We start from the raw sequence: 22,981 nt of genomic DNA, 5'->3' as shown, positions 1-22,981 counted from the left end.
AAAGAGAAAACTCTGGCTTTGACAGCACCAATTAGAATATTTCAAGAGCTTGCTCGGAGAGTAGCCAATTTGTAGGATGGGGTCACTCTTCCCAGGGGACTTGCTGAAACGCTTCCTCTGCCCTGGGCCACCCAAATACTAATCCTGTATAGACATATTTTTAACAATTTGACGTAAGAATTCATAGCTTTTTTTCTTTCCGGAAGAACAGAATGCCTTGCTGTTGTGTGCATATGTGCGTATGTTGTAAAGGAAAATTGTGGATTTGTTAAGCTTTCATCTTTAAAATCACTTTCCAACGCAGCAAGCAAGCCCTCATTGCTTGACAGGTACTCGGCATTTGGTTTTGTTGACCCAGGTGATGCGCAGAAAGGAGAATTAAAAACACTCTGAAGGTCTAGATTAATCTAGATCACCATGAAAGAAGAATATTTGATGGACAGTTTAAGAGAACAAAAGATGGTAGAAGGTACTTGACCTAAGAGGACCTTAGTTTGGAGACAGTGTTGTAGGGTAGAGAAGAGAAATTTCCCAACAGCTTGTTGGATCATAGGAGAGAGATGGGGAAAGAGACGTTGAGGTTATTTCCTGTGCGATGTGAACAAAAACCCCTTGTGACAGTGGGTTCAGCCTCGGCAGTAGAGACGCACATTGCTTTTCAACTATTCTGGACTTCATACTTGTGTTTCTGTGACTGACACAGCATGTCGAACCTGTCGAACCTGGCTTTAAGGCTGCCTGTCTTTGTGAAGCTGACACCAAACCATCAACTGGGAAAGGCCTCCCAATAATCTGAATTACTAAACCTGAGCGAAGGTGTCACCCTACAGATAACGAGTGTCCTCACTTCTACTGAGAAGCAATTTTCCAACCGGGAGTTTCACCACGTGTGAATTTCCAGGGCAAATGCAACGGTGGAGATTCCTAAGCAAACGGAAGGGATGACACAGAGGTGGAGGCATCCTGACAGAAGGAGACAGAGGGGAGAGCTCCTCCCTGCCTCATAGGCAACTGAGTGTTCCTGAAAAGAGCAACTGCTTCCGAAGGCGCGGAAGGATGGAAAACAGGGAAAGTGCCGGCTTTCTGGGAAGGGACCAGGTTCTGCCTTGGTACAGTGAGTTCCACCCCTTAATTGTGCTTAATTGATCTTGATTCTCTCCTGCTGTCCCGCTGGCATCTTTCAATACTAACAGATAGTTAATTTCCACCTTTCATTTGGCTTTGTCCTTGGAAAAACTAGTTCACCCTTTCCCCTCATCTTTACTGGTGAACCACTCAGGCCACGAGTGACACTGTCAGGTGCCCTCGTTCCTTGGCCCTGAGGGACGCGGTTCAGGAAGCAGCCCTTACAGTCTCCAACCCTGACCCCTAAATTACGTCCCTTCTTGCCCAGTCCCCCTACCACACAAAAGAAATCTGTGAATTTTTTTACCTAAGTTAATTATTGACGTCCTGACCACAGATGAAAAGAGGATTCTTTTATTTCTCTACATCAAAATAAGTTATATAAAATATTTTTCCTAAACTTCACCAACAGGATTATACTTCTGGTTTTTTTTTCAGAAGATATACTGTTCTAATAAGAGTACCAGGGAATCACCAAAGGTAAGTACTAGCAAGAAGGGAATTTGGGCAAAAGACCCTTCCTCGAGGCCCTCAGCCCTGTCTGACAGAGAGAGAAGAAGATAAATATTTCTAAATAAGGGATAAAATCCAATGAAAGTCATTCCAGAAGAGCCCCATATGGTGCACAAGACAGGAGGCTTGTGTGCTGAGCGAGGCACATAGATTCTGGAAATCAAAAATGGAAGCCCCACAAAACAGGTCATCCCTCATAATCAGACTCCAAGACCACATTTCAATATGCATTGACGGCTCATAAGCATGTCTGTTAAAAGCGAATTCAATTCTCACCTCAGCATGGATCATATCTGTGCTGTAGCTAAACGGCTTGGTCTGAAGAGTGATGTCATGGAGCATATGTTATTCAATTATAACAGCATCTTCTGATCTGAGCAAGAAATGAGAGAGAGACGCACGTCTGAACTCACTTGGGAAGCATTTATATGCAACATTACTACCCTGTACAAAGGCAGCTAGCATTGTCACAGGGTTGTAAACAATAGGTTCAGAAGTAGGAAAATAAATTTTCTTGCTTCCTTCCAGGGCACGGTTTTTCTAACTTGGTCCTATTGACATATGGGGCTAGATAATTCTCTTTTTTTAAAAAAAAAGACTTGATTTTTTAGAGCAGTTTTGAGTTCACAGCAAAACTGATCAGAAGGTACAAAGAGTTCCCATTTACCCCTTCCCTGCCATAATTATTTTTTTGTAGGGAGCTGACATATGCATTGTAAAATGTTTAGCATGGTCCCTGGCCTCTGTCCTCTAGATGCCCGTAGTATCCCCCAAATGTGAAAAACACAAATGTCACTGGACATTGCCAAAGATCTCCTGGTGGACAAATTCATCCTTGGTTGAAAACTGCTGTTTCAGAGTTTGACCTTCCCCCTACAGGAGAAATAGAAGCTAGATTCTGTCTTCAAGAGTCTTAAGAGACATCATTTGAGCCCTGGTTGACTAAAACAGAAGAACGTGGCTAGATGTTTTATATTTATTTAATCTCTTCAGACAAAACAAACTGATTATAAATATTAGAGAAAGACAAGACAATTGGGTCGGGGAGAAATTATCGCAGGGAGGAGACCAGAGATGAGACTGCCCGCAGGAGTCATCGTGCGTTTCTCCAGCCTTGCATATTCACATGTGTGATACACTTAAAAGAATTCTTAAAGAATTATTGCACTCGGGGTTCCAATTCACAGGAACAGAGCTCACAAGAGATTAGTAAACAGAGCAACCAGAACTATTTGTTAATTGGCAATGAGAAACATTCTGAAAAGAACGGAACATCACATTGGCTGTATCAGTCCCCTCCAGTAGCTTAGCTACAGTGGAAACTGAATTCCAGAGGGTGCCCAGTGAGCACGGAATCGAGACATGTAATCTGACAGTTTGAAGCCTCCGATGCCCGTGTCCACACGGGGACCCTCCCCCTGCCCGGGCAGCTCTGTGCAGGGGCACGTCTGAGTCAGTGCTCCCAAGGCTGATGGGCCAAGGAAACGTCAGAGAAACTTGCTAAAACTCAGATCCATGGCTCCACTGCTAGAGATTACGATTTAGTGACACTGAGGTGGGGCCTGGTCACCAACATTTTTAACAAGCGCCCCAGGTGCTTGAGAAACACTGAACTGTGGTCATCTTTGTAACTGCCCTTCTGTCTCTGCTTCTGTAGGATTCTGCCCAGTCGTGCCCTGGTCAACACAGTCTTTCACCCTGTTGACACCTTCACAGGTTGCAGTAAAGACAGCCAGCTTGGAAAACTCTGTCTCTGTAGGTGACAATCAAAAGTTCAGTACAACTCCCTTATTTCCTTACCGGGAACAGAGAGCAGCAGGTGGGGACAGCACAGCCTCAGCCCCAGGTGACACCTCACGAACTAAAAATTGTTCTCCATAAAATATTGTGTTTTTGTTTGTTTGTTTTGCGGTACGCGGGCCTCTCACTGCTGTGGCCTCTCCCGTTGCGGAGCACAGGCTCTGGACGTGCAGGCCCAGCGGCCATGGCTCATGGGCCCAGCCTCTCCGCGGCATGTGGGGTCTTCCCGGACCGGGGCACGAACCCGTGTCCCCTGCATCGGCAGGCAGACTCTCAACCACTGCGCCACCAGGGAAGCCCCATAAAATATTGTTGAAGGCAATTCACTTGAAGGAAGGACATTCCTCTCTCTTAAGCAGATTGAGACTTTTCTGTTGTTGGTTTCAGGTTATTGGTTTTAGTGATATTACAAACGGGAGAGCAGATCTTACATGCTGGGTCGCGGGCATCTCCACTTCTCTCCCAGGCCCCCAGTTACTAAACAAAAAGCTCTGTTTCTCATATTAAAAACCCATCTGTTCATTCGGTCTAGAAACATTTATTGAATGTTTATGGCGGGGCAGCTGCAATTTTCAGGTTTCGAGACATAAAATGAGTTGTAGGCCTAGGACCAGGAGGGAGCAGAGAAGTGAGCACAGGGTCTCTGGGTGCCAGGAGGGAGTAAGACGTGGGTTAGGAGGTGGGGGGAGGGGCAGGGCTACTCAGAGCCCGTGACAGCTGAGCCGAACGGAGAGGTGGAGAGACGCTCACAGCAGAGCAGGGAAAGACAGCGCGCCAAGGAAGGAGAGGCCCCTGCGAGGACAAAGCTGAGTGAGGGAGCCCGGTGCTTCCTGAGACCCCCAGGTACTGGTTTGGCTGGAGCGTGGGTGCACCAGGGATGTGGGATAGAATGGCGTGGGTAAGCAGAAGCCACCCATCAAGGATCTTGTACAGAATACTGAGGATGTTTGACTCTGTGTGACAGTGAGGACACGAGTCCTTAGGTGCTTTTAAGCAGAGGAAAAGGACATGATCCAGTTCATGTTTCAGAGCACTCTCCCTGTGGCCAGGAAGAGGTTTCGGAGTGAGAGACTTGAGCAGGGTTCAAAGTTTGTCATGTGTCGGAGAGCACGGGCAAGGGGAAGACACAGGATCACCTAGGGGTGTTGAGCATATTGCTGCAGGTTTTTAAAAGTTTAAATGCTTTGAACAATCCATTTGTTTGGGGGACTTTTTCTGGCAGTGTGCAGAAGTCCAGCTGTATAGCACAGAAAGATGGTGGGTGAATTAATTCACGGTTGTCACACGTAATTTTTGTTTAAATCGTGGCGGTGAGAATTTGTAGGTTTAAAGAAGAGATGTGGTAGAAGAGGTGATGGAAGGAAAGAAGGGGGAGGGTCTGATCTACGAGGCCTTCATGAATTTGAAGTTAAAATGCTGGGGAAATAGGCTGTGATAGAGGAGTACTGAAGAGCAACTCTGTACAGGCAGAACAATTCCATCAGACAAGTCAAAACTGTGTATGACCTTCACGGGAAATCCACGTGGTAGGGACATTTTTGGGTAACTTCCTAATCCACTACTCACCGCCTTCCTTCTCCTACCCCTGAAGCTACAGTGAATAGGATGCAGGACCCTGTTTTCACAGTGCTCATACTGTGGAACCATCGACTAACTGGACCCATCAGTGTCTCACTCCTGAAGACGTAAAATCAGAGTGTCACAGTTTCGCTTGCACTCCGGTGCTGTGGTCCGTCGTCATCTTTGCCAGTATCATCTAGTTCAGCAGAGAGAGCTGATTGAGAGAGAGACAGAGAGAGTGAAAACAGAACTGACAGCCCTTATCGCCACAAGACGGAAACTCCGTTTTTCCCAATGGCCCTCCAGTTCTCAGTCTATTTCCTTGGATGTCTTTTTTACAATTGGTTTTGTGAGCTGGTCCTGAATAATATCATTCCTTAAGAAAAAAAAAGCTCACCCACACTCATAAATTAAGCAGTTCATATCTAAACATTATTCACTCATGGGATTGGCTGAAGTGTTACCATTCAGTACAGGTTCAAGGGTCTGGGAATTCAGTCCCCCTCTGGACAGTCCCCTCCTAACAACAATTTTACCCTTTATGTAAAGGGCAGAGTGAAGCTTTAGCTGTCTATGTCACAGCCATCTACATCATCCGCTCCAGAATGTGGAGAAAAAATGAAAGAAAATAGAGAAAAAGTAGTCTCATATTCATTTAGAAAGGAATAGGAATTGGAACCATCTTTTTGAAGGACAGTTTGGCAACATCTTATAAACATTTCTTTTTTATTCTTTATTTTTTTATTTTAATTTTTTTGGGGTTCGGGGGCCTCTCACTGTTGCGGCCTCTCCCATTGCGGAGCACAGGCTCTGGACGCGCAGGCTCAGTGGCCATGGCTCACGGGCGCAGCCGCCTCACTGAACGTGGGATTTTCCCGGACCCGGACACGAACCCGCGTCCCCTGCATCGGCAGGCAGACTCTCAACCACTGCGCCACCAGGGAAGCCCAGATGTGTGACTCTTTTATTTTGCAATGAGAAGCTTGTACATCTCAATCTCCTCACCTAATTCTTTCCTCCCCCTACCTGCATCCTTTCCGGCAAAAAAGTTTTGGTTCTCTGTATCTATAAATGTTTCTGTTTTGTTATATTTGTTCATTTGTTTTGTATTTTAGATTCCACAGATAAGTGAAATAATACAGTGTTTGTCTTTCTCTGTCTGACTTATTTCACTTAGTATAATACCCTCTAGGTTCATCCATGTTTCCAAAGATAGCAAGATTTCATTCTATTTTTATGGCTGAATAATATTCCATTTTATATGTATATGTATAACTTCTTTATCTGTACATATCTGTTGATGGCCATTTAGGTTGCTTCTATATCTTGGCTATTTTAAAGAATGCTGCAATTAACATAGGGGTGCATATATCTCTTCCAATTAATGTTTTCCTTCTCTTTGGATAAATACTCAAGATTGGAATTGCTGGACCTTGAGGTCATTCTTTTATAATTTTTGAGGACCCCCCCCCATACTGTTCTCCATAGTGGCTGCACCAATTTACATTCCCACCAACAGGGCACAGGGCTCCCTTTTCTCCACATCCTCACCAATGCTTGTTATCTCTTGTCTTTTTGGTAATAGTCCTACTGACAGTGGTGAGGTGATATCTCATTGTGGTTTTGATTTGCATTTCCCTGATGACTGGCAATGTTGAACATCTTTTCATGTGCCTGTTGGCCATCTGTATGTCATCTTTGTAAAAACGTCTATTCAGGGGCTTCCCTGGTGGCGCAGTGGTTGAGAGTCCGCCTGCCGATGCAGGGGCCACGGGTTTGTGCCCCGGTCCGGGAAGATCCCACATGCCGCGGAGCGGCTGGGCCCGTGAGCCATAGCCGCTGAGCCTGTGCGTCCGGAGCCTGTGCTCTGCAACGGGAGAGGCCACAACAGTGAGAGGCCTGCGTACCGCAAAAAAAAAAAAAAAAAAAAAAAGAAGAAGAAAAAGAAAAACGTCTATTCAGATCCTGTACCCATTTTTTAATCAGGTTTTTTGTTTTCTTGATGTTGAGCTTGCATGAATTCTTTGTATAACTTGGATATTAACCCTTTATCAGGTATACTGTTTACAAATCTCTTCTCTCAGTAAGTGGCTTTTTCATTTTGTTGATAGTATCCTTTGCTGCACAAAAGCTTTCTAGGTTGATGTAGTCCTTTTTTCTTTTTTTTTGCTTTTGCTTCCCTTGCCTGAGGAGATAAATGCAAAAAAATATTACTAAGATGAATGTCAAAGAGCTTACTACCAATGTTTTCTTCTACGAGCTTTATGGTTTTGGGTCTTACATTTAAGTCTTTAATTCACTTTGAATTTGTTTTTGTGCATGGTATGAGAGAGTAATCCAGTTTGGTTCTTCTGCACTTAGCTCTTCACTTTTCCCAATAGTATTTATTGAAGAGACTGTCTTCCCCATTATATATTCTTGCCTCCTTTGTCATAGATTAATTCTCATATAAGTGTGGATTCATTTCTAGAATCTCTATTCTGTTCCATTGATCTATGTGTCTCTTAGTGCAAGTACCATACGGTTTTGATTGCTGTATTTTGAAGTCATGGAGTGTGATACCTCCGGCTTTGTTCTTTTTCAAGATTGTTTTGGCTAATTGAGTCTTTTTGTATTTCCTCAGTAAATTTGTTTTCTATGTAAATTTTAGAATTATTTGTTCTAGTTCTGTGGAAAATATCATTGATGTACTGATGGGGATTGCCTTTGACAGTATGGTCATTTTAACAATATTGATTCTTCCAATCCATGAGCATGATATATCTTTCCAAATCTTTCTTTTGTCTTCAATTTCTTTCATAAGTGTCTTATAGTTTTCCAATTATATGTCTTTGCCTCCTTATTTAGAGTTACTCCTAGGTATTGTATTCTATTTGATGCAATTGAAAATGGGATTGCTTCCTTAATTTCTCTTCCTGATAGTTCTTTGTTAGTGTATAGGAATACAACAGATTTCTGTATATTAATTTTGTATCCTTAAACTTCACGAAATTCACTGATGAATTCTAATACTTTTTTGATGGTGCCTTTAGAATCTGTGTATAGTATCATGTAATATGCAAATAGTGACAATTTTACTCCTGCTTTCCAATTTGGATTCCTTTTATTTCTTATTCTTGTCTGATTGCTGTGGTTAGGACTTCCAACATTACGTCAGTCTCCAAAGACTGAACCAGGAAGAAATAAAAAATATAAATGGATAAATTACCAGTAATAAAATTGAATCAGTAATAAAACAACTACCAACAAACAATGGTCCAGTACCAGGTGGCTTCACAGGTGAATTGTACCAAATATTTAGAGAAGAGTTAACACCTATCCTTTTCAAACTATTCCAAAATATTTCAGAGAAAAGAATGCTTCCAAACTCATTCTAAGAGGCCAGAATCACCCTGATACCAAAACAAGACAACGATATCACAAAAAAAGAAAATTACAAGACAATATCACTGATGAACATAGATGCAAAAACCCTCAGCAAAATATTAGCAAACTAAATTCAACAATACATTAAAAGGATCATACACCACGTGTGGACACAGGTGGGGAAGGGAAGGGTGGGATGAATTGGGAGATTAAGTTTGACATAAATAAACTACTATGTGTAAAATAGGGGAAAAAAGAAAAAGGATCATACACCATGATCAAGTGGGATTTATACCAGGGATGCAACAATGGTTCAATAGCCACACTCGATCAATGTGACACACAACGTTATCAAACTGAAGAATAAAAACCATATGATCATCTCAGTAGATGCAGAAAAAGCTTTTGACAAAATTCAACATCTTTTTATGGTAAAAACTCTTCAGAAAGTGGGTATAGAGGGAACATACCTCACCATAATAAAGGCCATGTATGACAAACCCACAGCTAACATCATACTCAATGGTGAAAAGCTGAAGGCATTTTCTCTAAGATCAGGAACAAGACAAGGATGTCCACTCTTGCCACTTTTATTCAACATAGTTTTGGAAGTCCTAGACTCAGCAATCAGACAAGAAAAAGAGATAAAAACAATCTAAATTGGAAAAGAAGAAGTAAAACTGTCCCTGTTTGCAGATGATGATACTATACATAGAAAATCTTAAAGATGCCACCAGGAGACTACTAGAACTCATCAATGGATTCAAGAAAGTTGCAAGATACAAAATTAATATACAGAAAACTGTTGCATTTCTATATACTAACAACAAACTATCAGAAAGAGAAATTAAGGAAACAATCCCATTTACCATTTCATCAAAAAGAATAAAACACATAGGAATAAACCTACCTAAAGAGGTAAAAGACCTGTACTCTGAAAACTATAAGATAGTAATGAAAGAAATTGAAGACAACACAAACATTTGGAAAGGTATACTGTGTTCTTGGATTGGAAGAATCAATATTGTTAAAGTGACCATATTGCCTAAGGCAATCTACAGATTCAATGCAATCCCTGACAAATTACCAATGGCATTTTTCACAGAACCAGAAAAAAATAATTTTAAAATTTTTATAGAAAGACAAAAGACCCTGAATATCCCAAAAGGATATTAAGAAAGAAGAACAGAGCTGGAGGAATCATGTTCCCTGACTTCAGACTATACTACAAAGCTACCGTCATCAAAACATAGAGTACTGGCACAAAAACAGAAATATAGATCAATGGGACAGGATAGAGGGCCCAGAAATAAATCCACATACTTATGGTAAATTAATCTATGACAAAGGAGGCAAGAATATACAATAGAAAAAAAGACAGTCTCATCAATAAGTGGCACTGGGAAAACTGGACAGCTACATGTAAAAGAATGAAATTAGGACATTCTCTAACACCATATACAAAAATAAACTCAAAATGGATTAAAGAACTAAATGTAAGACTGGAAACCATAAAACTCCTAGGGGAAACACAGTTAAGACACCATTTGACATATATCATAGAAATATTTTTTTTGGATCTGTCTCCTAAAGCAAAGGAAATAAAAGCAAAAACAAACAAATGAGATCTAATTAAACTTAAAAGCTTTTGTACAGCAAAGGAAACCATCAACAAAATGAAAGACAGTCTACTGAATGGGAGAAAATATTTACAAATGACATGATTGTTAAGGGGTTAATATCCCAAATAAATAGCTAATACAACTCATCATCTAAAAAACCAAAAACCCAATTTAAAGAACAGGCAGAAGAACTTTATAGACATTTTTCCAAAAAGGACAAGCAGATGGCCAACAGGCACATGAAAATATGCTCAACATCACTAATCACCAGGGAAATGCAAATCAAAACAACAGTGTCACACCTGTCACAATGACTATTATCAAAAAGAACACAAATAACCATAATTGGCAAGGATGGAGAGAAAAGGGAACTCTTGTACACTGGTGGTGGGAATGTAAACTGGTGCAGACACTGTGGAAAACAGTATGGAGGTCTCTCAGAAAACTAAAAATAGAGCTACCATATGACCCAGCAATTCCATTTCGGGATATACATCTGAAAAAAGCAATAACTCTAATTCAAAAAGATACATGCACCCCAATGTTCACAGAGGCACTATTTAAAATAGCCAAGACATAGAAGCAACCCAAGTATCCACTGACAGATGAATGGATAAAGGAGATGTGGTACATATATACAATGGAATACTACTCAGCCATAAAAAGAATAAAATTTTGCCATTTGCAACAATGTGGACGGACCCGGGGGGTATTATGCTTAGTGAAATAAGTCAAACAGAGATAGATAAATACTGTATGTTATCACTTATGAATGGAATCTAAAAAATAAAACAAATGAATGGGTATAACAAAACAGAAACAGAATCACAGACATAGAAAACAAACTAGTGGTTACCAGTGGTGAGAGGGATGGGGGTGGGGCAAGATAGGGGTAGGGATTAAGAGGTACAAACTAGTATGTATAAAATAAATAAGCTATAAAGAGATACTGTACAACACAGAGAATGTAGCCAATACTTTATAATAAATTTAAATGGAGTATAATCTATAAAAATATTGAATCATTCTGTTGCACACCTGAAACTAATATAACTAATATAATATCAACTGTACTGCAATTAAAAAAAAAAGATTTTAAAAAAAGAAGTCTACAGTTTCTTTAGGTAGACCTCACTTAGGGCCACTAAATCTGATTTTTGACCAGTAGATACAGAGGGGTTTGTTCCCATGTTTTTCTCCCACAGACATCTCTTGCAGGAAACAACTGGTAATTTGTTTTAAAAAATAATTTTCAGCTTTCTTATGTTTCATCTCATTTAGCACTAGTCTCACCTTGTACCTTCATTCTGACTTTACGCAAAACATACTGGACTTTACAATGAATGGGCTTGTCTAACCTGCACTGAATTTTTCACCATGTGGCCCTTTTCCAATCATGGCTTCACAATAAGAAGTCCTCAAAGCTTTTGCTTGAACAATGGCCAAACTCAAATCACTGATTTTCATCGTGAAACCATACACTAAACATCCTTCCTTCTTGGGCCCATATTTACAAAGAAATACAAATGTGTGAAGATCAATAGTTGTAATTCAGTTATTGTCAAAGATCAGTTCTTTTGTACTATTTTAAAGCACTGAGAATAGTTTTCTTTAATTTACTTTCCTGTCCAGATGAGTATTGCCTTTGTAAGTGGTCTCATAGGAAATGCATTTAGACTTAGTTCAAAGAAGCATCCAATGATCAATAAGAACGTCAGTCCACAACTTTATAGTATAGATAAACTCCCTCAGTAAAACATATTTCCTCCTCTTTCATTCACTTTGCTCCTTCCCTGCTCTGCATTTCCAGGGGCCCCCTGGTGGCCTGAGGACACGAGAAGGGAGCTGTTGACCAGGCAGAGGTCAGGTCATCAAGTAAGTCTGGGGAAAGGGCCCTCTGAGGAGGTTTGACTACATCTCTGCTGGTTGCTAGCCTGAGACTAAGATGTTAATTGTGATTTGGGGAAGGAGGCTTAGTTCACACTAATCCTTCCTGGATTTTCCAATTTCTCCACGTTCACAAAAATTAGTGTTTAAATGTCTTTTCTAAGACAACTCAAATTTTGTTAAAAATTTAAAGAAATCAGAGGCTTCTGGGTAAGGCAAGATCCAGAAAAATCAGACTATTTTAGCCAATAGCTCATACATTTTCATGATGTAACAAGATCATGAAAGTTCAGTGTTCTTACCCTAGGTTACCTTTTTTTTTTTTTTTTAACAGCAGGAAGTACTCATCAGCTAAGGAAGATGAGATTCTTATTTTCTCAGTTGGCCTTTGTACGAATCCATAAAAATGTACCCCGTTTCTATGGTTCCCATCTTATTCCCAACTCTTGCTTCTCCCTCTGTCTCTGTTCTCTATTTCCTCTGCCTGATCTTACTTAAACTGATATTATAGGCCTGCAGCCCCACACATCAAATTTGTTTATTCTAATGGAAACTTGAATTGGTGACTATCATTTGCTCTCAGTCTTATTATAAGTGAAATTGATTCTGGATTTCTAAATTTCTCCTCCTACAAAGGGTGATCTTAGATCTCTAGTCTTTTATATGTTATTGCTCTGTCCGATGGCCTTTTTAAAGATTTGTAGACTTTTACAGTAAATCTCTTATTGCTCACTTAAATGTGATGGTTATGTGTTTAATCATTAATGGTTATATCAAGCAATCTCATATGTATGTAAGATACGTATGTCTTATATACATACTTAAAACAAGCCATTCCACCCATGTTTGACTGTGTAGCTTAGAGGATTTGTGTTTAGAGTTCAATCTCCCAGCATCAAGCTAAACTGGAAATTCGCAACCCTACTACTCTTCCTCCCTCTTCTATTAACTTGTGCTGCTTTTTAATTTTTTTTTAATTTCTCTGAGTTTCAGTTTCTCCCTCTGGGAAATCAAGGATATTCAACTAAATAGTTCACAATGTTCCTTCTAACTCCAAAATTCTTCTTGCTTTGTTAATAAATCAGCATATTTTCCTTGATACAAACATCTTTAGAATCCCCACAGAGAACTAATCCAGAGGATGTGCTAATATTGTGATTCATTACCCAAGTCATTTCTCTAAGCACTAGTTTTCACATAGACAGAATGAGATGATTTTTAGACCCATTTAAGGCCTATGATGCTGCTATACACATGACAGATTCTTGTTGCCATTTCCATTTAGGAATTTTTTTTTTTTACTAGAGACAAATTTATATGTTTTCTGTTGTCAGAAACTGAAAACTCCAGAACCCTAGCACATTTCTTGGCTATAAGAAAGCTTACACTCAGATTCATTGTCCAAATGTCACAATATGCTCAATGCTGTGTCCAAAGAAAGCATCTATTCCCTTTCAAATGGATTTGTTCTCTGTTGTCCTCAAATGCCTTACTTGGATAGTTGTAATTCGAAGGTGTGAGCAGAACGCAAGACTTCAATTCACAGTAGAATCTCCAATTTCATGCTGATACATTTTCAGGTTCTTGGTTACAAATTAACCGACTCTCTTCCCAGTCTCTTGGGACATTGGAAAAGTGGACAAATTATCCAGAGACTGTAGTGGTTTATGCAAGAATCACCTGCTCACCTGTGCACTAATGGAACTGCTTTGCATAAGCAGATCCTGTTCCCTGAGGCTACACAGTTTCCAATCTTCTATACCCCAGGGGACATTACCAGCGCTGCAAAAGTGCCTCTGTTCTCAGGCTGAGAACTACAGATACTTGGTTCCTTTCTATCTCAGAGGACTTCCTTCTGGGCACAGGATTATGGTGTTTTCTCATCAAGCCATAGCAGCCACATACAAGGTTAATAGTGCCCTGAAAATGTACAGTGCACAACCTGTACAACTGTCAACAGCTGCCTTGTGGAGTTGTTGGGGAGAAAATATTTTCCTCTAACTCTAGGTCTGGCTGGTCTGAGGATTAATTTACATGAGATAGATTAACATATGTGTACATGGGAGAGACTCAGGAAGACTGAGCAACTGGCTAAAAAGTCTGAAACCCTCCCCTTAAATACCATCTTCAGCTAAAGACAAAAGAGGATGTTGCGGGGAGGGGTTTGGAATTTCAGAGGCAATTCACATGGAGATGGAAAACCACATGTTTGCTGGGACAGCAGAGACCCTGGGACACAGAGTGGCCTCTGATCGCTAAGCCCCTCTGGTCCCCCCCACACACCCTATTCTTTGATGGCATCTCCATCCCAGGTAATGGTACCTCCATCCCAGGTGATAGCACCTCCATCCCAGGTGATAGCACTATTCCTTTATCCAAATTCTTCCTGTAGCTAAGGGGTAGGTAAAGAGAGATTTACTGAGTCTTCCGTTTCTTAAAAATAATCAGCCTAAATTAATCCTCATGCCCAAAAGACACATTTTGGGCTGCCAGATTCTGCTCCTCCACGGTCCTGCCTTTGAAACTTCTCCAAGAAGTCTCACAGTCCAGAAGCTGAGTTGGTAGATTGTTCCAGCTCATTAAACCAGTCTCATAGTCCTGACAATGAGTCAGCCCTGTTAAGTTCATTTCAGGAGGCTGTGAGGCAGGTGGTCTTCCAAAGTTTGGCCTATGAGGTGCAAGCAATTAAGTTTTAATACGAGCCATTTCTATGGAGATGAAAGAAAAACAACAGTTATTGATCGGAGCAAATTATAACGCAGTGTCTGAGAGCTGCCAGTTGAGAACGTTTCTAGGTGTCAGCCTTGAAGCATCTGGAGATGGAGTGAGGACAGAAAGTGACAATCTGACAGATTTTCTTGGTTTGTAGTTTTAATGTCTCTGACAATGTCATCAGTGTGGAGGTAAGCTTTCTGAGTGGCTTACACAGCAATAGGCCCAAAGACTGTCTAACGTGGGCTATTGTGGTGATCGCTCTTAAGTTTGTATCAAGTTGTTCAGCTCCAGTTTTGAGGGCTTCAGGGGAAGGAAGCTTTAGTTTTCAACGATTCCAAATCGAAAGTGGGAGAAAAGTTGGAAACGTTAGTTTGGAGAGCTATAGCTAAATATTTTAGGAAAATAGAAAAATTCAGGGTTCAGTCCAGTTTACAGGTGGAAAAGCAAAACCTCAAAGAAAATTAACAGAACTAAAATCTAGTATCTATGATTGTGTATTATAGTTTCCACTGAAATACAATTTTTCCCTCTAAAAGTACACTTATTTTTACCAAAGATAGCCAAATTAAGGCTAATTTGTTTGCCAAATAAGTGTAGTTTCAGTAAAATTGGCCTGATTATTTGCATAAGGCCAGCAAGAATAGTGATTGACCTTAAAGGCTTTTTAAAATCTGCTTTGCTGGAACTTTTCATAAGGAACCTCCAGATTGAATTTTAAATGTCTCTTGAGGCCAGGAAGCCAAAGCAAAGACTTACCATCAGACTTGCCTGTAATAACTATAGATTTAGGTGAATTCCTCTCTTCTTGAGATCCTCCCAAATATCCTGAGGTTTCTGCACCTACCGGGAAGTGACCTTCCTTACTCACCTGGTAGGGCTGCTGGGAACCCTGTAAGCAATGTACCTGCCTGTTTTTCCAAGGGGCAATATTGCTCCCTAAGGTCAATCTTATTTCCTTAAAGCTGTCTGGTCATATCTGAGTCTATGCACATCCTCAAATATGACATTCCAGTCAAAGCCTTGGTAATGTAACCAATGTTTGCAACTGTGTTCTGTTACAAGAACAAATTCTTAGCGAACTTATGTAAATAGCTATATGGCCATGAAAATAATAATACATACTAAGAGTTTCCAAATACTGGAGGGATCAGGTAGGGAGAAAAAGATAAATGTTTCAGTTCTGCTTACAAAGGTATAATTTACCAAATTGCTGTAGGTCATAGTCTAAGAGGAAAGATTTCCTTATATCTGGAAAATAAGGATTAAAAAGTAATATTTCAGCCAAAAGTCATAAAAATTAATATCATATACATCAATTCATTCAGTCCCATGTACAATAATTAATTCTTGTTGATCTTGATTTTTTTTTCTTGGCTGGACCACGTGGCTTGTGGGATCTTGGTTCCCTGACCAGGGATGGAACCCAAGCCCTCAGCAGAGAAAGTGCAGAGCATTAACTACTGGACTGCCAGGGAATTTCTGATCTTCATCTTTTGTTAGAAGTTTATGAAGCCAACATTTTTTTCATTAGAGTTCTGTAATTTCTTACCCAGTTCAGTGGTATAATCTGAAAGTTATCAGAAACGTATATTTATCAAAAAGTCTTTTCTGTGAATCTTCTTGAAGATAAACGTTTTTGCAAAAACATGAGATTAAAACAGTAACTGTCTATAAATGACAAAGACTTAAAATGGCCTGGTTAAAGATCTGATTCATTATAATACAATTGACCTGGAAATTTTGTTATTTCCGTGACACACAGCATTATAAGATAATAACTAGAATTATGACTGATAACATTATACTAAGACATACCCGCAGTTTATGAATTTTATATAATTTCCAGAGCATTTATATTAAAAACATTTACCCATACAATATAGCCCAGGAAGGTTTATCATTATTCATTTGACAATGCTTACCATGTAATTTAATACACCAAATAAGCCTAATTTGATTAATAATGCTCTTTTATAAGGAAAGAAAACATATCTTTTCAAGTGTTCTAGGGGCTGTCTGGAAAATCCCAAACTTAGTTCCAGGTCAATAAGACTTCATTTAAAATTTGATTTGGGGGAAGTTTGTCAAAAAGACCAAAAAGGTCTTAAAACACTTGGTCAAATAAGAACATAGGTCACTGAAAAACAATTTACCCAAAACGTCAAAGACTTCACAGGCAAATACAGAAGGTTTAATAGTTGTAAAAAGCCATAGCTCTTTCAATATTGAAAAGGTTCAGTTTAAGCATTCAAAGACCTGATAAAAACAACATAGGAATTTATTTTGATCAAACATAATCGCTCCCTGATGTTTTTAGGCAGACTACTAAAGGTAGAGAAAAACCTTTTACTATTTCTTTACAAGCACAGATTTCTGTCTTTTTAACAGAGAGAAAACCAAATTCTAATTTTGCACCAACTTACTTTGATATTAAAATTCATTCACTTAAATTCCTTTCGATCTTAACCAGCTTAAGCATGCATAAAACACTTTTCTCAAGGTTTCTTTTTGACGAAACTTCTACATTCTATTTCCATTTTAGTGTATCCCTTGTCCTTTTCTTTTTTTCCCATTCTTGAAATAACCAGCCTTATTTTAGGCAAGATCATTTTCATTTCCCTCAACAAAATTGTATCTCCATTTCTCATATCTTTCTTACCCAAAAATACAACTTACTTTTCTTACATACAGAGATGTCTTTCATATAATTTTCAGTAACTTTAATCACATATATTAATTATAAATCTTAACCCCTAGAAACCTTAACTAAGAAGTAAACAACTGTGAAATGTCTTTTACATTAGCATTTTATGGCTTGGCAAATTTACAAATACATTTTATAATTCTAGAGACATAGACTACTTCATACTATAATCTTTCAATAAAGCATAAGACATGTTTACTAATAAACCCATATTTACCTTTACTTTGTAATAGGAAGCTAAAAGCAGATATACCTATGTTTAGTAATTAATCTTTCACCATTATGTTTTATTTGGAAATCATCTAGACATTCAATAAATTTACTTTATAATTTAACTCATCTTAGCAAAACTTTAAGGTTTCTAGTAACCAAAAATATTTCGACAGCTATTTTTAAGAACACATAAACCATAACACATAATAAACATTTGTAAGTTTACCTAAAACCCTTTTATCGTATATCTATTTGCTCTTAACAATTGTTTATATAACCTATGAAAACTTCATGAGACATTAGACAAAGTCAACCATCATCTCCAGCTATTTCTTTTTCTTTTGTTGGCAAATTTTTGTAACAGATTACATGACTTTTAGTAAATTTAGATAGAATAAAAGTATTATACTTAATGCCGATAAAGACTTTGTTTTAATTAAACTGAAAACCTTAAACTTGCTATTATTTATTAAAGATTACTCCTAGACCACATGGACTTGAAAAACATTTGGGTTACTGTCTATGATACTTCTGAGACTTAGAAATATTTATTTCATAAGCACTCTTAAAAAGCACACTTTTTAAGCCAATTAAATTGAGCTACTTTACAAAGTGATTTTTGTCAGTTCTGTCTGGAGGTAGAAAAAGGCCCTATGCGTAATGTACACAGACATACATACAGATGCAATCAGAGATTTCATAGCTTTCATTTTAAGACCTTAGTCATGAATCAGGTATAAATATAACACCTATGTTATATAAAAGTCACTAGTTTATAAATAGTGGTTGGAATAAATTTAGTTTATCTGCTCAGATGGCCAAGGCTCTTTACTTTTGTGGAAAAAACCTTTTAAGATTTGTATTTGTCCTTGACAAATAATCTTAAGGAAGCTGTAGGCTAGATTTTGGGCAAGGAGATTTTCCAGTAGTCTGTCCTGTTTTTAAAGGCATCTTTCCCTCCAATTTTTTCCCCCTGGTGTCAGGTTCTCCCAATTGTGTTAACTGGGCTCAGTCTCAGGAGACAGTGGGCTGTGTTTACATTTCTGATTTTGTAGATATTTGCAAGACAAAGACAGTTGTTTTTAATTCCCCAAAGAACTGGGCTGCTGCCTAAGTGATATCAAAAGTCTGTTTGCCCATCCAACTACATTTCCTTTAATATGCTTCTTTGTATCAGGGAGAAAGATTTCCAACTAAAATTGCAAACTGAAAGATTTCTATGTTCTAGAACTTCAGGGTTCAATTATCACACCTAAAAAAAATCTGCACGAGGCATTCAACAATGGCCCTTTGTTCAAGAGCACAATTCAATAGACCAATTCCCCCCAGGGGGCAAAAAGCCTCCGCCATCTCCCCTATTAGGCCTTGACTATCTGTCCCACATTCCGGGGGCTCAGGCAACCCTACTGGCTCCCCTTGGCAAGTTCAGTTAACATTGCCTGAAGGGCAGACTCCTGCACCCTGTTTGACAATTCCAGGAAGGGGGAACATTCCCAGTGACACACAATGTCCAATCCCTACAGTACAGTCAGGCAAAAGAGACACAACCACTTTACAAAAAGCATGTTCAAATACACCAGATTTCCTCCAAGCTTGCACCTCAACTTCATTACCTCTAACCAGGACCCTATGAACAAGCCTCAGTCTTACATACTGAGAAGGGGGAGCATTCCCAGCCAGAAGCAACCCCTAGGCCCATAAAATACTCAGGCAACACTGACCTAACCTTTTCACACAACACCTGCACAAACATTCCAACCTCTGTCATCCTCTCAACCCTTGCACTTTTCATTTTCTCAATCTAACTGCAGCCCAAGCCAGGGCCCCGCCAGTGGGTTTTGGTACCACAGCTCATGCGGCTTCTGCCTCAAGCACTCCTGGAAATTCCTCCTCTTTACCCTTCAGCCATTTAACCCGCTCCTGTGAGAGAGGGCTTGGGTCCCCAGGGAGCGGTGGGGCCAAGGGACCCTTCTGTCAACTTTATCGTAATCTGTTGGTCTCACTGCTGCTTCAAGCAAATTCCGGCCATGTTTCTCGTTGCAATCTTTGCCTTCAGGCTTTTAAAATTTCTCCAAACTGGGGTAAATAGAGTGGACATTTTAGGGGCCCTTTCATGTTGGGGGACCACTGGGGCCCTTTCGGCCCACCCAAACTTAGGTAGTACTCTATTAAAACCTTTGTTTTTACCCCATCAATGTCCATTTCATTCATCCCATGTCTTATTAACCAACTAAATATTTCCACCTGTAGAGATGAGTCCTGTGGCTCTTCCTTTCCTGATTCCTCTTTGTTCCACTTTTCAATACTTGCTTTATTTACCTTATTTCTTAATAAATTTTAAATTTCTTTAAAAATTTCCCCCTGTTGGGAAGAGTCCCTTGACTTTCCCCTTGGCTTCTTCCCATTCTCTTGTTAGTTAACCTTTATTAGCATCTGTAAGACCCATGAGGGGAAGCAAACTTGATAATGTTCCCCAAACCATTCTTTACATTAAGCAGGTTCTTCAGACTAGCTGTTCTATTTCTTTGTATCCACCTTTTAATTTAGTCTTTCCATAAGTACCAATAAAACAGCTGTTTAGCCTGAGCGTTCTCTAAAAATTTACCAATTTAGAAGTTTTTCCAATTCAAGGGACCCATTGTCTGGCCATTGGTGAGGATGGTAATAGTGAATCAAACCAATAAGCTTTTTTATGGCTTAACCAAGGATGCAGGAGGTATTTCACAAGAGAGTGCAAGGGATGCAGCCCTCACAAGATCCAGAAAGGTAACTCCCCCAAATAGCCTAAGAAAGCAAAGACCCTTGTTGCCCAGGCGTTAAGGATGGTGTAGTGCCAGCACTAACAATGCAAGGAAGGTTGAGATGACAAAGGCCCTTTATGGGACCGCTTATGACAAACTACGCCGAGCGTCGGCACAGCTCAGGTTGTTACCTGTGTTTCAGACCGACTGGCTACAGCCGCTTAGACTCCCAGCCTACTTGACTGACTGCCAAGTGCCCGCTGGAACACACACCTTTCTGATGGCAGAGACCACAGAGAATATCCTCCCTGGCCACAGAGTCAAGCTCTCGGGACGTAAGACAAGACAAATGACACAACAGACAGAGACAAAGAAAAACAGTGACCATCTCTGGGAGTAAAGGGATCACTAAGTCCACCAAATTTACCAGAGTTGCTAAGTCCAAGGAACCACCTCCAAAAATACTTTCTCCTGCTAAATCTAAATTTAGAAAAGAGAAGAGAAGGGAGGCTTTTGTCGGTCGTCCCAGGATCTCTGAGCCGCAGCAGCTTCAGGGTGAATACTGTGCAGCCAGGAAAGTTGAATTCTGCCAGCTGTGCCAACTGTTGGGGATGAAGACTTTCCCTCTGCCCTTCTGGGTTCTTCTCTCTGGTCTAAGGATTAAATTGACATGAGACAGATGAACAGGAGGAAATCAAACAAGAGTTTGATAACAGGTATACACGGGAGAATCCCAGGAAAACTGAGTAATCCCCCCAAATGGGCGAAGCCCTCTCGTTAAACACCGTCTTCAGCTAAAGACAAAGGAGGATGTTGCGGGTGCTAGTTTGGGACTCAGAGGGGAGAAGGGCAGTTCACACGGGGATGGGGAAGCGGATGTTTCCTGGGCCAGGAGAGACAAGGGACAGAGTGGACTCTGGTCTTCAGGTCTACTGAGTCTGTCTCCCGACGCCTGGCCCTTATTCCTTGGAGACATTTCTGATGACAGCTCTATTCTGGGAACAGAGCCTTTATGTAAATTCTTTGAGGCAATTAAGGTGTAGATTATAAAAAAGCAAAACCACAACTTCCTGAGTCTTCTGGTTCTTAAAGATGATCAGCCTAAATTACTCCTCACGCTAAAGAGACGCTTTGGGGGGCAGATTTTGCACTCTACAGGTTGCTTCTCATAATCTGCTTCAGGAGAGCTCTTTTTGCTTCCCTCTTGTAGCTTTGATCAGTCCAGCACTAGTCAGACTCCAATAAATGTTCAGAAGTCTGTCTGTAACTAAGGAAACTCTTGATGTCTTTCAAAAATCACACAACAGATACTATTCCCTGAAAATAGTAACCACTTCAGTTAGAACTACTGTCATTCCTGTATCTCTTATGAACACAGCAGCTAAAGAGAACAGCAACAATAAACTAGTGATGGTGACTTTTGAGAAACAGTTAGGAAAAAAAGAGATGTGTCAGCTTAAACTCAAGAATGTATTCAGGCACTGTTTATTTTCAAAATAGTTGTCTAAAATAAGTGTTATTCATTAAGTACTAGAAAAGTAGATACGGGTCCATTTTTTTCTACTGGAATTTCGTTTAGTTTGGACTTCTAATTAAGCTGTGAAAAAGTCTCCAAGAAAGACGTAGGGATATCCATCTGATGCTTGCTAAAAAAGCAAACGAGACCTAAGAAGTTTTCAGACTCATAGGTGCTTCACCTCCAAGTCCTACAACAAGGGCTAAACTCGTGGGCTGTAAATAGCATTTGCTCAAATCTTTCAGGTTTCGAAAGTGCTTTTATTCTATGCATTTATTTGTTTATATTTGCTATGTTCCAGTTTTAGGGAGAAGGAGTGCCCTATCACAGATCATGTTGACACTCGTCGGAGGTGGTCCCAGGCTGTCCACATCTACTTTACTTCTCTACTGCATCCAAACCTAAAGATGGTCAGCTGCTGTTGAAAACAGTGTCACAGCATACGAGGGTATCAAACAACCACACATCATTTAATCGTCTGGATTTAATAATTCTTTAACAGGCAGCAGTTTAAAAAAATAATTGCACGATTTAGAAAGAATTTCAATAGTAAGAGAATAAAAGAAGTTTTTAGCGGACCCCTGAGTTATTTATTACTTCCCAACTTCTTTCCTTAGAAAATAAAAATCTCGTAATGTTGTGTGAATATAGCAAAGAGACCCACAACCTCTTATTGAAACTAGTTCACAGAAAGCCTGAATTGAAAAAGGTGGATGAGGTACTAGCTTATTTCTTGAAGTTTGTCTGAGAATCTCATAGAAATTTTCCCCATACACAGAGTTTGTAGCTTTCCCATTCCTGAAGAATACCCAGTGTCGACTAAAAAATTGTTCACAAACTAAGTTGAGAGTAACGTTTTATTGGGCGGGAATTCCTAGGACTTCAAGCCTGGGAGGCAGCATCTCAAGTGACCCTGAGAGAACTGCCCCAAGGAGGTAAGGGAGTCAGAGCATCAGAAGATCACTGTTAATTAAAGAAAACCAGACCTCTCAAGTTAAGGAATTTAGGGGTTTTCCGTGTAAGGGAAGATGCAAGAGTCAGGGCTCACTGAAATTATTCCCTTGATATGCACCTCAGCTACCTGGGGCCAGTATCCTGTGCTTTCACATCCTGAGTTTCCTCAGGGCTCACCGTTGGGAGTGGCTGCAGTCTGATGGCTGCTAGATGGCAGGTATGCTTTCCTTCCTGAGTTTCTTTAGGTCTCACACATTCACGTCGG

The sequence above is a fragment of the Lagenorhynchus albirostris genome, chromosome 12, assembly GCF_949774975.1.
Source record: "Lagenorhynchus albirostris chromosome 12, mLagAlb1.1, whole genome shotgun sequence".
NCBI classification, from domain to species: Eukaryota; Metazoa; Chordata; class Mammalia; order Artiodactyla; family Delphinidae; genus Lagenorhynchus; species Lagenorhynchus albirostris.
This window is presented reverse-complemented; position numbering follows the sequence as displayed.